The sequence below is a fragment of the Ranitomeya variabilis genome, chromosome 4 (assembly GCF_051348905.1).
Source record: "Ranitomeya variabilis isolate aRanVar5 chromosome 4, aRanVar5.hap1, whole genome shotgun sequence".
Lineage (NCBI taxonomy): Eukaryota > Metazoa > Chordata > Amphibia > Anura > Dendrobatidae > Ranitomeya > Ranitomeya variabilis.
Genome location: NC_135235.1, coordinates 155,803,735 through 155,819,998, shown reverse-complemented (window position 1 = coordinate 155,819,998; position 16,264 = coordinate 155,803,735). Strand labels below are relative to the sequence as shown.

The 16,264-nt window shown below is 43.7% G+C and overlaps 1 protein-coding gene across 1 annotated transcript in view; it reads left to right on the top strand.

Annotated features, from left to right (window-relative positions):
* CHAT (choline O-acetyltransferase) overlaps positions 1-16,264 on the top strand; it is a 327,907-nt gene that overhangs the window by 158,523 nt on the left and 153,120 nt on the right. The window lies entirely within an intron of this gene.

The window sequence follows — 16,264 nt, the reverse complement described above, 5'->3', positions numbered from 1 at the left end:
CAGGTATGACACACAACTCCGTAGAGCAATTCCTGCTGAGGAACGTCTGTTGGTGACCCTGAGGTACATAATTGTGAAAAACAAACACATGTTCATAGTATTATTGTTAGAAAACCCATGTATTAATTTTTTTTTCCCATTTTCTGTTCTGCAGATTCCTGGCTACAGGAGAGACCTTATCTCTCCATTTCCAGTTCCGGATTGGAGTGTCCACCCTTTCTGGGATTGTTGGAGACACCTGCAGGGCTTTATGTGACGTTCTGCATCAAGAATCTCTCCCCCGACCCACAACTGAACTCTGGCTTGAAAATGCTGAAAAATTCCTTATCCTAAGTCATATTGCAAGACTCGTTAAAGGGTTGATTGTGACTTGAAGGATCGCTTCTTCCAACAGGTGGTGGTATAGAGTTCAAGTCCTCTTTTTCTCTGAAGAGGCAATTTGCATATTAAATTTCCTAGAGGAGCATTGCACGGCGAATAAGCCTCTTTACCTTGACAAGCCAGAGCTGGTATGTCACTCTCCACAAGGAGAAACCTTACCCCTTAGACCTCAATCCAGAGCCTCTCACCTAGCCAAATCAGTTCTCATGTTTCGCACTGACGAGGGCGAACAGCCCAAAACACTGTGTCTGCGAATTGAGATACTGATTTGGCTCTTACCCTAAGTCATATTGCAAGACTCATTAAAGGGTTGATTGTGACTTGTAGGATTGCTACTTCTAACAGGTGGTGCTATAGAGTTCAAGTCCTCTTTTTCTTTGAAGAGGCAATTTGCATATTAAATTTCCCAGAGGAGCATTGCACAGCGAATAAGCCTTCTTACCTTGAAAAGCCAGAGCTGGTATGTCACTCTCCACAAGGAGAAAACTTACCCCTTAGACCTCAGTCCAGAGCCTCTCACCTAGCCAAATCAGTTCTCACGCATCCCACTGACGAGGGCCAACAGCCCAAAACACTGTGTCTGCGAATTGAGATACTGATTTGGCTCTTATCCTATGTTATATTGCAAGACTCATTAAAGGGTTGATTGTGACTTGTAGGATCGCTACTTCCAACAGGTGGCGCTGTAGAGTTCAAGTCCTCTTTTTCTCTGAAGAGGCAATTTGCATGAAAAACTCCAGGACATATGTAATTTTCCTAACTGTGTGGGGGCTGTGGGCGGCATACCCATTTGGATTATGAAACCTGGTGGAAGTGGAACCGAGTATTTTAATTACAAAAAATACTTTTCGATTGTTCTCATGGTGATTGCAGATTCTGAATGTCGATTTGTCACCGTGGAAGTTGGCTCATTCAGATGAGGAAATGACTCTCAGACTTTCTAAAACTCTGACATGGGCCAATGTTTGTATCATAATAATTTCAATTTTCCACAGCTACAACCTCTTCCCAACACTGAAGGCCCACCAATGCCATTTGTTGTTGTTGGGGATGTGTGCCAACCTCCTAAAACCTTACTCAAGTAGGGACTTGAATCACACCAAACGGATTTTCAACTACGAACTGACAAGGGCACGAAGAACTTTGGAGTGTGCCTTTGGCTTGCTGGTATCTAAATGGTGCAATTCGGGAACAGCCATAAATCTAAAAATTGAGACAATTGATGAGGTTGTGTGTTGTTATGCACAATTACATCCTGGCAAAATAGTGACCCAACTTAGAACCTGAGGAACCTGTTACATTGCATGATTACCAAGATCACCCTCTGAGGACTACAGTGAAAGTTGCCCAGGTGAGGGATAAGTTTGCTGCATATATTGTTTCTGATAATGGACATGTGGCATGGCAAGACGGAATGGTTTAAGCCGCTAAGTATGTACCTGTAATGTAAAAATGTACCTGTAATGTCAAAAAAATGTACCTGTAATGTTAATATGTACCTGTAATGTTTGCTGAAATATATAATAAAATACCTGTAGTAAAACACCCGTTACATGTTCCCTTAACAGTACAATACACACATGTGTTTGCGGCGGCGGTGCTTAAAGAGACAAAGAAAACACAGATATTGTGCAAAGGAAATAAACATTTTATTTAACAAAAAAATGGGTTTAGGATCGGGGTCTATCTGAGGATGAGATGGGGTGGACTTTGGGGGTGTGGAGCTGTGAGGATTGGGTGGTAGTTGATGAGGAAGGGGTTACAGGGGAAGTGGCAACAAATTGAAGAATTGGATCATGGATGGAGTCGTGGGAATGGATAGACAAACTGGAAGGGACAGACACAAGGGAAGGTATTGACACATTTGACAACAGAGACCCATTGGTAGGTCAGGGTGGCGGTGGTGGATCCAATTTTCGCAGGGTTTTTTGCCTCCGGGTCTTGGTCCTGGTGGGAATCTGTTTACTTTTTGTCCTTTGTTTTCTTGTACCTGTCTTCTGGCGTGGTGTTGGACTGGACAGTGTGGTGGATGCTGCTGACTGCAGGGGTGCTGAACTTGGGAGCGTGGTGGATGCTGCTGGCTGCAAGGATGATGATCTTGGGAGCGTGGTGGATGCTGCTGGCTGCAGGGATGATGAAATTGGCGGCGTGTTGGATCTGTGAACTGGAGGTGGTGGTTGAGGATAGTTCAGTGCTGTGGGAGTTGTAAAGTATATATTCGGCTGCTGGTAATATCCTCCAACCTGTGGATTGTAGCTTTGGGACTGCTGCTGCAATGCGTGGCTGTAAGCAGCCTGGCAGGCCTGCATGACGTTGAGCTGGAATTGAGGAGTAAGGTTTTTCTAAACGTCCCGCTCTATTGAAGGAAAAAAAATGTTGCTCCGGTCTCTCAAGGTTGGCTTCCAGGCGGTCAAGGCGTTTGTTGACATCCTGTATAAGTGTGTTCACATGGTTGAACCCACTCTTCTGTCTGTCACCAAGCACCTTAATCCCATCCTAGAAGACCGAGCTTAAGTGCATAAACTCGGGCATGAGTGACCTCTCCCATGCCCTCTGCCGCTTATGAGAAGACCCAACAAAAGCAGCGGCAGAGGGCTGGGATAGGGGAAAACCTGATTGACTGGCGGCTGCCTGTTCCTCAGCCTGTGAGGCCTGACAGGTTGCTACATCACTGGTGGATGATTGGGACTGCGTCTGTTCGTTGACTGGTCGATGAGGTGCTGCTTCAACAGAGGATAATCCAGGTTGTGTTGTGCTGCACCAGGCTTTGTGGTGAAAATAAAAGAAAAACATTAGTAAAAAGCAAAAAAAGTTTAAATAATAGTAAGACAACACAAAAGATACTCACATTCACTGACCAAGCGCAAACCTCAGAAAAGCAAGGTTACGGTGGTATTTGTATTTTCTTATTATTCTTTGAGCAGCACCACTTTTAACCTGGTTCTCCTGTCTCATGTCCTTGTTGAAGCGATCCTTCATCGAGCGCCAATGGACTCTTATTCTCTTCACTGTGAAGAGGGGAAAAAAAGGAAAAAATTAATTGTGAAACAATGCACCTACATTTACAGTTTCACTGGTGCGTCACACCACATTGCAATACTTACCAAAATCATTTCTGGTATGGGGCGTGGCACATTCCCAATCATGCAACAGCAATATGGCCAGAGTTGTCGAATCACAACTATGTCGGAGTGCTGACGATCACGGGTGTCCCACAACGTTACTCGCTCTTGCACAATGTTAATGAGTTGATCGTTGTCAATTTCCTGGTTGGCTTCTTCCCATTGTGGAACCTATAGATCAAATAAAACAAAAGAATTTTAAGTAAAAAATTTTAAAAATTCAATTAAAACTCTGATGAAAAGAATAATTAAACCCCATCTTTCATCCTGAGACACATGAGCCCGATGACCCTGGGAAGAATCATTTCCACTCAACTGCTCCTGCTCTTCATCAGCGGAAGGTACCTGAAAAGAAATTACATGATTTAACACAGGTATAGTATCGCCAGCCAATACATACCAATCAGTATAGCAAATGTAATTACATAATCGGTGTTATGTCCACCATGGGAAGCAATCATTTCTTCACTTGATGACATGGTTGAAGAGCAGGCTGCGGTCAAGTGAAACACTACAGAAAAGAACAGATAAGAAAATTTAAACTTGTTAAGAGCTAAACACAATGTAGCCAAAAAATAAATAAAAACAATGGGCACCAATACTTACATTACAGGCAGTAGTCCAACAGCACAGCAGTCAGCACAGGACAAGGACAGACAGCAGCACTAGGACAGATGGCAGCACCAGGAGAGACAGCAGCACCAGGACAGATGGTAGCACCAGGACAGACGGCAGGACCAGGAGACAACCAGTCTAAAAGGAACAGAAAAAAAATTGAGAGACAGACATTTTCTATATTTATATAGAGAGTGTTGTCCTCACCTGGACGGCAGCATCAGGACAGATGGCAGCACCAGGATAGACACCAGCACCAGGAGAGACGGAAGGACCAGGAGAAAACCAGTCTAAAAGGAACAGAAATAAAAATTAAGAGAGCAGACATTTTCAAAGCTTCTATACTTACATAGACAGTGTTGTCCTCGCCTGGATGGCAGCACCAGGACAGATAGCAGCACCAGGAGAGACACCAGCACCAGGTGAGATGGAAGGACCAGGAGAAAACCAGTCTAAAGGGAACAGAAATAAAAATTAAGAGAGACAGACCTTTTCAAAGCTTCTATACTTACATAGACAGTGTTGTCCTCACCAGGACGGCAGCACCAGGACAGACACCAGCACCAGGAAAGACAGCAGCACCAAGACAGACAGCAGCACCAGGAGAGATGGCAGGACCAGGAGACAACCAATCTAAAAGGAACAGAAAAAAAATTAAGAGAGACAGACATTTTCAAAGCTTCTATACTTACATAGACAGTATTGTCCTCACTAGGACGGCAGCACCAGGACAGACACCAGCACCATGAGAGACAGCAGCACCAAGACAGACGGCAGCACCAGGAGAAACACCAGCACCAGTAGAGACAGAAGCACCAGGACAGATGGCAGCACCAGGAGAGACGCCAGCACCAGGAGAGAAGGCAGCACCAGGAGACAACCAGTCTAAAAGAAACAGAAAAAACATTAGTACAAAGTACAGACAGCAGTGAGAGAGACAGACATTTTCAAAGCTTCTATACTTATATAGCCAGTGTTGCCAGATCCAGAGTCTTGAAAGTAATGGCCTTGCAGTTTCCATAATTCCTTATATACAGCTTTGTTTTGGGGTGGATGAAACCATTTCCTGGACCTGCTCATTGTGAAGTATGCATGCGCAGAGCCGTGAAAATAAAAAAAACATTTTTTCCCACAAAACTGATTTTCAGCCCCCAAATTTTTATTTTCCCTAGGGTAACAGGAGAAATTGGACAGGAAAAGTTGTGGTCCAATTTGTCCTGAGTGTGCTGATACCCCATATGTGGGGGTAAACCACTGTTTGGGCGCACAGCAGAGCTCGGAAGGGAAGGAGCATCGTTTTACTTGTTCAACACAGAATTGGCTGGAATTGAGATCGGACACCATGTCGCATTTGGAGAGCCCCAGATGTGCCTAAAAAGTGGAAACCTCCCAATTCTAACTCCAACCTTAACCCCAACACAACCCTAACCCTAATCCCAGCCCTAACCATAGCCACACCCCTAACCCGAACACACCCCTAACCTTAATGCCAACCCTAACCCCAAAACACCCCTAACCCCAACATACTCCTAACCCCAACACACCCCTAACCTTAATCCTAACCCTAATCAAAACCTTAACCACACCCCTAACCCTAATCCCAACCCTAATCCTAACCCAGCTGTAAATGTAATCCAAATCCTAAGCTCAACTCTAGCCCCAACCCTATGTTTAGCCCCAACCCTAACCCTAACTTTAGCCCTACCCCTAACTTTAGCCCCAGCCCTAACCCTAATGGGAAAATGGAAATAAATACATTTTTTTATTTTATTATTTTTCCCTAACAAAGGGGGTGATAAATGTCAGTTTGATTTACTATTTATAGCGGGTTTTTATATCAGGTTTTTATGTTTGACAGCTGTCACACGCTAAAAGACGCTTTTTATTGCAAAAAAAAAATAGTTTTTGCATCACAACATTTTGAGAGCTATAATTTTTCCATATTTTGGCCCACAGAGACATGTCAGGTCTTCTTTTTTGCGGGACAAGTTGCTGTTTTTATTGGTACAATTTTCGGGCACATCACATTTTTTGATCACTTTTTATTATGATTTTTGCAAGGCAGAATGAACAAAAAACAGCAATTTATGAATTTCTTTTGGGTGGGCTGTTTATACCGTTCCGTGTGTAGTAAAATTGATAAGGCAGTTTTATTCTTTGGGTCTGTATGATTACAGCGATACCTCATTTATATCATTTTTTTATGTTTTGGTGCTTTTAGACAATAAAAACTATTTTATATAAAAAATAATTGTTTTTGCATCGCTTTATTCTGAGAGCTATAATTTGTTTATTTTTTCACTCATGGCACTTTACGGCAGCTCGTTTTTTTGCAGGACAAGATGATGTTTTCAGTGGTACCATGTTTATTTATATCTGTCTTTTTGATCATGTGTTATTCCACTTTTTGTTCGGCGGTATGCAGGACCCGGAAGAACCTCGTGGCCATCTTGGATCGGAGGGCCTGCAGGGAGGAGACCCTCGGAACAATGCGATCACATTGCGCTGTTCTGAGGGTCTCAGGGAAGCATGAAGGGAGCCCCCTCCCTGTGCGATGCTTCCCTATGCCACCGGAACACTGCGATCTTGTTTGATCGCAGTTTTTAGGGGTTAAAGTACCAGGAGCGGTCCGTGACAGCTCCTGGCATATAGTACCGGGTGTCAGCTGTGAAAATCAGCTGACACCCGGCTGCAATCGGCCGTGATCACCCTGTGACCGCTTAGATGTACTATTCCGTCCATGGTCATACGGGCCCTGGTCACATGGATGGAATAGTATGTCTGATGTCAGAAAGGGGTTAACAGGCTGTCTTCATACCACTCGTCTACAGGGGCCATGTTTATGAAGTATATGACTAATATTTATCCTTTGGAAAGATTCTCCTACATGAGCTGTGGATTTCTGCAGCTCCTCCTGGGCAGGGGAAGAAGCAAAAGACAATACTGTCATTACAGCAGGGGATTACAGTGGATTCATTTTGTGAGGTAAAATATTTCACTGACTGTTTTTAAAAAATGTTTTACCTCAAAAAATGTATCCTCTGCGATCTCCTGCTGTAATGTCAGTTTTGCCTTTTGCTTCCTCACCTGCCCAGGAGATGTGGTATGTTCTGTACATGGTCAGACACAGACAATTTTTAAAATGAACTTTTGTTCATGTGAAAACCTCTTTAAAAAGCAAATATCAATGCCAACTTGGCTCCTACTAAAAAGTACGCCAATGACAATGAAATAAAAGCAGCAAAGGCCCAATGTCGAAGACAACAACGGGCAAATGAGACTCTTGAAGAGCAACAGCATCTCTGGGACAAAAGCAATGTATATCAGCATAGGCGTCAAGCACATGAGTCCCCTGATGCAAAAGTCATTAGATTATCACAGGATGCTATTAGGCAACAACAGCACCATATGCCTGCCCCCATCGTGACATTACTGCCCTCCCGATGCGATATCATTGGGCCTCCATCTAGTTTGTATATCACTAACATGTCTATCGATGTTGTCATTTCCGTAAGTGCATGAGTTTCTCCAGTGGCATATCCAGGGGAGCAGCCGGGGCATGTGCCCTGGGCGCAGCTGACAGGGGGCACCAGCAGGCCGCCTGATGATGCGGTGGTCCAAGGAGGCTCCTTGTCGAGTCATACCCAGGGGTTGGCAGGGGAGGGGGAGCGGGGGCTGCCTAATTATACTCACCTGCTCCCGGCGCGGTCCCTGCAGGTCCCTGGCTGCCCGGCGCCCCAGCTTCTTCCTGTACTGAGCGGTCACATGGTACCGCTCATTACAGTAATGAATATGCAGCTCCACCTCCCATAGGGGTGGAGCCACATATTCATTACTGTATTGAGCGGTAACGGTGACCGTTCAGTACAGGAAGAAGCTGCCGGCGCCGGGGAAACAGGGACTGCACCGCGCCAGGAGCAGGTGAGTATAACGGGGACTCGGGGAGGGGGAGCGGCCGCTCCATCTTCAGCGTCTTCTGCAGTAGTGCTGAGGTCAGATGGCGCGGTGACGTGGATATTTCGCGCCCTCTGCCTGAACGTCAGTGCAGAAGACGCTGAAGATGGAGCGGCGGCTGGAACGAGGAGCGGTGAATATTGAAAGTGCCTGGGGGGCCTGAGCGACGGAGAGGTGAGTATGTGATTTTTTTATCGCAGCAACAGAAAATGGGGCAAGTGTCTGTATGGAGTATCATATGGGGCCATAACGTTTGTGCAGCACTATATGGGGCAAGTGTCTGTCTGGAGCCATAATCAACGTTTGTGCAGCACTATATGGGGCAAGTGTCTGTATGGAGCATCTTATGGGGCCATAACGTTTGTGCAGCACTATATGGGGCAAGTGTCTGTATGGAGCATCTTATGGGGCCATAACGTTTGTGCAGCACGATATGGGGCAAGTGTCTGTATGGGGCCATAATAAATGTTTATGCAGCACGATATGGGGCAAGTGTCTATATCGAGCATCTTATGGGGCCATAATTAACATTTGTGCAGCACTATATGGGGCAAGTGTCTATATGGAGCATCTTATGGGGCCATAATTAACGTTTGTGCAGCACTATATGGGGCAAGTGTCTGTATGGAGCATCTTATGGGGCCATAATCAACGTTTCTGCAGCACTATACGGAGCAAATGTCTCTATGGAGCATCTTATGGGGCCATAATCAATGTTTCTGCAGCACTATATGGCGCAAATATCTTTATGGAGCATCTTATGGGGCCATAATCAACGTTTCTGCAGCACTATATTGGGCAAATGTGTCTATGGAGCATCTTATGGGGCCATTATTAACCTTTATGCAGGATTATATGGAGCTCCTGATTCAATATGGATATTCAAAAACACTTAACCTACTGATGTCTCAATTAATTTTACTTTTATTGGTATCTATTTTAACATTATGGGGATTCAGGAATGTACCTTGGGTTGGTCATACAGTTTCAATAGAGTTAAGGTTCAAATGGGGGAGGTTTGATCCTTTGCCCTGGGTGCAGGAAAGGCTAGATACACCTCTGAGTTTCTCATCTTGGTCTTGCAATTTTACTGTTGAAGATATGTGTCAGTCAGAAATCAATCCGTCTCCATTTGTTCCTTTAGTCCTACCTACTGCCTTCTTGTTCCGATTGAGAAACTAAGAGGCTACAAAAGTGACTAATATGAACAGACATTTTGAACTATTTTAATGGGCTATGAATCTATTTTTCCATTCATTAGTGTAAAGGGGAAGTCTGAAAATAAATTTTTGTTTAATCAAACAAAGATCCTACTGAATTACTATAAAAATAAATATTTGTTAGTAATTTTGTGTCTGTTCACCAATCTTAGCTCCAAAATTATGCTTTCTATGTCTACATGCCAAAGATAAACCTGGCAATTTAGCAGTTCTGTAAGCTTTAGTTTATAGACTAATTCAAAGATAAGCCATCTATTAAAGGGAATCTGTCACCAGGTTTTTACTACCCCATCCGAGAGCAACATTACGTAGAGGCAGAGATCCTGATTCCAGCGCTGTATCACATAGAGAGTACTGATGCGCGAACTTACTGAGATATGGCATAATCCAAGCATGCTCGGGTGCTAACCGAGTGACTTCAGCATGCTCGAATAATTTGTTTGAGTCCCTGCACCTGCAAACAGGCAATCTCTGCATGTGTTGTGGCTGCTGAACAGCCGAGACTTGCAGCCGCGGGGACTCGAACATATTTTTCTTTCCACAAAAAATCTAAAAAAAGAAGAAAAGGATAATCAAGTATCCAGAAAAATTACCCTGGCCCATTTATAGTCCACACAACAGGACTTTACCAGAACAGGTAAAGTTTGCAATCAAGGTTTCAAAATGTATTACTGACCCAAACATAATCGTAGCGTGAAAGCCAACTTTTCCTGTGGGCTAGTAAAATTACTCTATGAGATTTACACAGAAGCCAGAGCTCATCTGTTAACATGACAAGCCATAACAAGCGAAATAAAGGTAAGCTTGGTGAATGATGAGAAAGCAGAGCATAAGTGAACTAAGGACATGGAATTATTAAATGATCAATAGTCTATTTATTTACCACATTTACCAGCTGATCAATATTGTAGTTGTAGCAAAAATGACCTACCCCATTAATGTAAGGTTTAGGAATCTCATATATATATATATATATATATATATATATATATATATATATATATATATATATATAACTACAACACAACAGTAAACCATCATTAAATTTAGCAACAAAAGTGGTCATTGGGCTTTCCAGTTGACAGCCTTAATATTTGGCTTTTTTGCTCTATGTGCACATGTTGATTAAATGGATGCAGAAATTTATGCAGCTCTTTAAAGGGAAAAACACAGGTACAAAAATGCATGGTTTTGGCGCATTTTTGCCTGCGTTTTTTGAATGATTGAGTGAAGTCATTGGTGAAAGAATAAGCACATAAACCAGGTATCACCAAAAAAATAAACAACTTTTTATTAGAGAATACATACAATTTAAAAACACTCAAAACAGTCCACAACATGAACTGAAAAAATCAGGATCCATAATAAAGAGTACGTACCTTGTAGAAGACTCTTCAGGTGTCGATACGCGTGGGTCCATGGAACCGTTTAGCCGGATTGTTTGTACACAAGGGTGAATGTAGGACCCGATCAGGGCTGAGTATCATGTTTCTATATCCTTGTGCTTTCTTTATCATGTTCTCATGGTTTTTCATGTTACCATGCCACTGGTGATTATGCACATTGTGGAGCTGATATTGTATAGATTGCTTTGCTCTCACTGTGGCATGGTGCAGCTATTGTGCTGACAGCATCTATATATGGTATATAGGATATGTTTTTCTATCTGATAAGAGTTACACATTGATGCCCTTTATCCCAGGGTATTGCTTGATACTCTAACTGCCCTTTATTACGCTAAAGGGTCCTCGAGTATTATACTCTTTATTATGGATCCTGATTTTTTCAGTTCTTGTTGTGGACTATTTTAAGTGTTTTTAAATTGTATGTGTTCTCTAATAAAGAAATGTTTATTTTTTTGGTGATCCCTGTTTTGTGTGTATATACTTTCCTTGCTTGTTGCTATGTTTACTATTGATATAGGTGATCCCGATATATTTTGAGGTGGTGCTCGCACATGCATATTTATTTAAGTCAATGGTGAAAAGGCAGGGGAAAACGCACAGAGAAATGACATGCTGATTATGTTCTGCACCAAACCTGCCAGTCACAAATACTCACCATGTCCATGACACTTCAGGTTTCTCATTCTCTTTGCTGGTATTAGGATTGCTTCAGGTTTTGCTAGCAAAGCTACATGGCAAAAATGCACCAAAAACGCGCCAAATCTGCAACCTGTGCACAAGCCCTAAGCATAAAGACAATTCATAATATATTTAAAGTAAGAAATTTATCACAACAGGTAGCTCATAGGCATAGAGTACAGCCCTACCACGGATTAATAGCTGTAACAAAATATCCAAGTCCCATTATTTACAATAATGATAGCCTTAATTTATATAGTAACAATAAAGTACAAGGCTCTACAATCAAGGGTAACACACACAAATATGCATATTGATTTCCCAGCACCTACTACAAAAAGAAATATTTGGAATAATAATAATAATAATAATAGTAATAATCTTTATTTATATAGCGCCAACATATTCCGCAGCGCTTTACAGTTAAACAGTTTCAAACACAACAGTCATAACTAACAGCGTTAACAATAATATAATAATCAAAGCAAAATAAAACAACCCTGCTCATGAGAACTTACAATCTACAATGAGGTGGGGGAGATACAAAGTACAGGTGTGTATTTACAATGATGTATTTACAGTGAAGGTCCAGCCATCTTCAGGGGGTGTAGGATAGGTGGAGATAGTGAATGGGCTACACACACACACTTACACATAACATGACTTTGATTAGGGAACGTGATAGGCTGCTCTGAATAAATGTGTTTTGAGGGAGCGCCTGAAACTGTGCAAGTTGTGGCTGGTTCTAATTTCTTGGGGTAGAGTATTCCAGAGGACTGGCGCAACGCGGGAGAAGTCTTGGAGTTGGGAGTGGGAGGTACGGATTAGTAGCAGAGGTTAGTCGAAAGTCGTTTGCAGAACGCAGTGGTCAGTTAGGCCGATAGACAGAAATGAGGGAGGAGATGTAAGGGGGTGCCACACTGTGGAGAGCTTTGTGGGTGAGAACAAGTACTTTGAATTGGATCCTATAATGAATGGGCAGCCAGTGTAACGACTGGCAAAGAGCAGACACGTCGGAGTAACGATTAGCCAGGTGGATGACCCTGGCTGCTGCATTAAGGATGGACTGGAGAGGGGAAAATCAAGTAAGGGGGAGCGTTACGGTAGTCCAGGCGGTAGTGGATCAGGGCGACAGTGAGGGTTTTTGTTGTTTCCATGGTAAGAATAGGGCGGATTCTAGAGATGTTCTTTAGGTGTGAGCGGCAAGAGCGGGCAAGGGATTGTATATGGGAGGTGAAAGAGAGATTGGTGTCAAACATAACACCCAGACAGTGTGCATGCTGCCGGGGCGTTATTATGGTGCCACCCATGGAGAGGGAAATGTCAGATTTAGGTTAGTAGACAGCAGGAGTAGAAGAAGTTAGGTTTTGGAAAGGTTGAGTTTCAGATATAGAGTGCATATGATGTTGGAGACTGTGGACAGACAGTCACTGGCGTTCTGTAGTATAGCAGAGGTAAGGTCTTGGATGACATGTATAGTTGTGTGTCATAAGCATAAAGATGGTACTAAAAACCAAATCTGCTGATGGTGTGTTCAATTGGGGCCGTGTAGAGGGAGAAGAGAAGGGGGCCAAGGACTGAGCCCTGAGGTACCCCAACAGTGAGAGGAAGAGGAGATGAAGTGGAGCCAGCGAACAGAACGCTGAAGGAGCCGTCAGAAAGATAGGAAGAGAATCAGGAGAGAGCAGTGTCCTTAATGCCTAGTGACTGGAGCCTAAAGAGTAGGAGGGGGCGGTCAACAATGTGAAAAGCTGCAGAAAGGTCGAGAAGAATGAGCAGAGAGTGGTCTCCATTACATTTTGCTGTCAGAAGGTCGTTCGTCACTTTGAAGAGTGTAGTTTCTGTCGAATGTAGGGGGCAGAAACTGGACTATAAAGGGTTTAGGAGGGAGTGAATGGAGAGGTAATGGGTAAGGCGGGAGTACACTAGGCACTCCAAGAGTTTAGAGATGAAGGGGAGATTGGAGACTGGTCTGTAGTTGTTTGTGCAGGATGTGTCTAGGGTAAGTTTCTTTAGTAATGGAGTAATGATAGAGTGTTTGAAGGAAGAGGGGAAAATGCCAGAGGAGAGGGAGAGATTAAAGATTGTAGTTAGGTGAGTTGTGACGACTGGAGAGAGAGACTGGAGGAGATGTGAGGGAATGGGGTCAGTAGTGCATGTAGTCGGACAAGAAGAAGAGAGGAGCTTAGAGACTTCTTCTTCTGTGATGGGATCGAATGTGGAGAGTGAGCCAGGGGAGGAATGGGAGTCACTGCACTTGGTGGCTGGGATAAAGTGGGAGGCCAGGTCATGAGCACAAATGTCTGTGATATGGGCTTGTGCTTTTGGCCTGAGGAGGGAGTGAAAGGTGTCAAAAAGTTTCTTGAGGTTGCTGGCTAGTGAGATCAGGGTGGTGAAGTAGGTCTGTTTGGTGAGGTGAAGGGCAGAATTATAGGTTCTTCACATATATTTGAAGTGTATGAAGTCTTCTGGTGTGCGAGTTTTCCTCCATAAGCGTTCAGCACACCTACAGCATCGCTGGAGAAATGGGGTTTGCGATGTGAGCCAGGGCTGTTTTACTCTGTGTTTGGAGGTACTGAGGGTGAGGAGAGTTACTTGGCCAAGGGTGCTTTTAAGAGTGTCGTTGTACTGATGTACAGCCAGATCAGGACAGGAAAAAGTGGAGATTGGGGATAATGATGAGTGTAGGGAGTCTGAAAGTGTATGAGTGTTAATAGCATGTAGATTTCTGAATGTGTGATAGGTAGGAGTGTGCTGGGGTGGGTGAGAAATTGTGAATGTGAAGGAGGGAATGTTGTGGTCAGAGAGGGGAAGTGGTGAGTTATCTAGGTAGGAAATTGAACAGAGCCGGACAAAGACCAGGTCAAGGGTGTTAGCGTCTTTGTGTGTTTCAGAGGTTGAGAGCCGTGAGAGGCCCAGAGAAGTGGTTAGTGACAGAAGCTGGGATGTAGATGTGGAAGTGGGGCTGTTAAGGGGTATGTTGAAATCTCTTTGGATAAGGGTTGGTAGTTCTGAGGACATGAAGTGTGGCAGCCAGGCAGATAAATGGTCCAGTAAGTGGGTGGATGAGCCTGGGGGCCAATATATGACCGCTACTCTGAGGGAGAGGGAACTGAAGAGCCTGATGGTGTGGACCTCAAAAGAAGGGAATGAGAATGATGGAACTGGGGGGATGACCTGGAAAGTGCATTGTGGGGACAGGAGTATGCTGACTCCACTACCATGTCGGTTTGTGGGTCTCGGGGAATGTGAGAATTGTAAGCCACCATGGGAAATGGCAGCAGGAGAGACAGTGTCCCGAGTCCTGAATGCAGGTTTCTGTGAGGGCGAACAGATTAAGAGAGCTGTTCAGAAAGTAATTGTGTAGGAAGGGAAGCTTGCTACATACAGACCATGGATTCCAAAGGGCACAATTAAAAGAAGGAGATGAAGAAGTGCAACTAAATATTAAGGTTAGTAAGGTTTCGATGTGAGGTAGGGTAGGGGTTGAGGTTGGGGGATGGTGGACCAGGGTTGGGGGAGATGTCCCCTGATATCAGTAGGAGTAGGAAGATAAAGAGCAAGTAGTATTTGGAATTGTCATAAACTTTTTGCGCATTGTGTTTGGGCAAGATAGGCTGAGGTTTTTCAGGAAGGTGAGAAGTGCATGGGAGCAGTTCATGGGAGAGGGAAGGAGAGAAGGGCTGATGTGTATGAGTCGTGATGGAGGGGGATGGAGCGGTGAATTTGGATGGCAAGGGAACATAAGAGGATAGGAATAAAGCACATGGATAGAAGGGAGAGCAAAGTGTGGGTTTCCTGACTCCTGCCCTGACTAACTGCCATGGAATAACTGCTTTATCTTGATGCTTATCTTTTGGGATGCTTTGCTTATGGGATGCATGTTTCTAAATTTATAGCCACAATGCAGGCTCAGGAGAGATGGATTATGGGAAAGAGAAATGCCACCCATATGGAGTGGGCTCTACTGTGCTGCACCATCAAAAGTGTTTTCCAGTTAACAACAGTCGTCAACTATACACAGAACTGATACTAAATTAGACCACTGGGATCCCAAGGATTACTAGAACAGGAGACCTCAGAATAATTTTCTTCTGGTAAGACTAGGGCTACACGGCAGTATTTTAACTCATCCATGAAGATTCATCCAATTATGCTAATCACACTGTGATCAGAGTTTGATCAGAGTGTGACCACAGTGTGATCTGATTCTCTTAGATGAGGACACGATGTAAAAAAAAATTCTCCATTCTGTTAGCCCATGGAAATCGTACTACACTCACATGTCATTGAAGTGCAGTCCAATAGTTTCCATGGACTCATTCGCTTGCATGCTGAATGCGATCCAAATACCAACTCAAACTCGGGCATGCAGCAATACAGAAATCTGACCTATGCGCAGCCCCATAGAATAACATTGGTCCAAGTGTGATCTGATGTTTTGTCACACCACACTCAGACCGAAAATACAGCAATGTGCACATGCCTTTAAGGAGAAGTTATTTTCAGTCATGCTCAAGCTCCAGCGTAATGGGAGATCTGTGAGATCAGTAGATGAGCACTGTAGATGAGCCAGAGGAACTAATAATAGTGCTTTTTTTAATAGTTGCATCAGTAATCAGTATCAAAAACTAATAGTGGTTGCTTACTCTGAACATAGGGTCATTAATATTAAATACAGTTTGTCTAAAAAGTTTGCAATCACTGCTATGTGTAACAAGTAGTAAAATAGTTTAAAGAGGTTGTCCAGCCTTAGGCTACAAGACTGCAGACTTGTGAATCCTCACTTTGCGTGTGTAAGGGGGTGACAGAGCCCGTCATATGCCTCCCCATCTTTGACCAGTATTGACATTGACTGTCCTCGGTTCTAGAATGTTAATGACTGTTC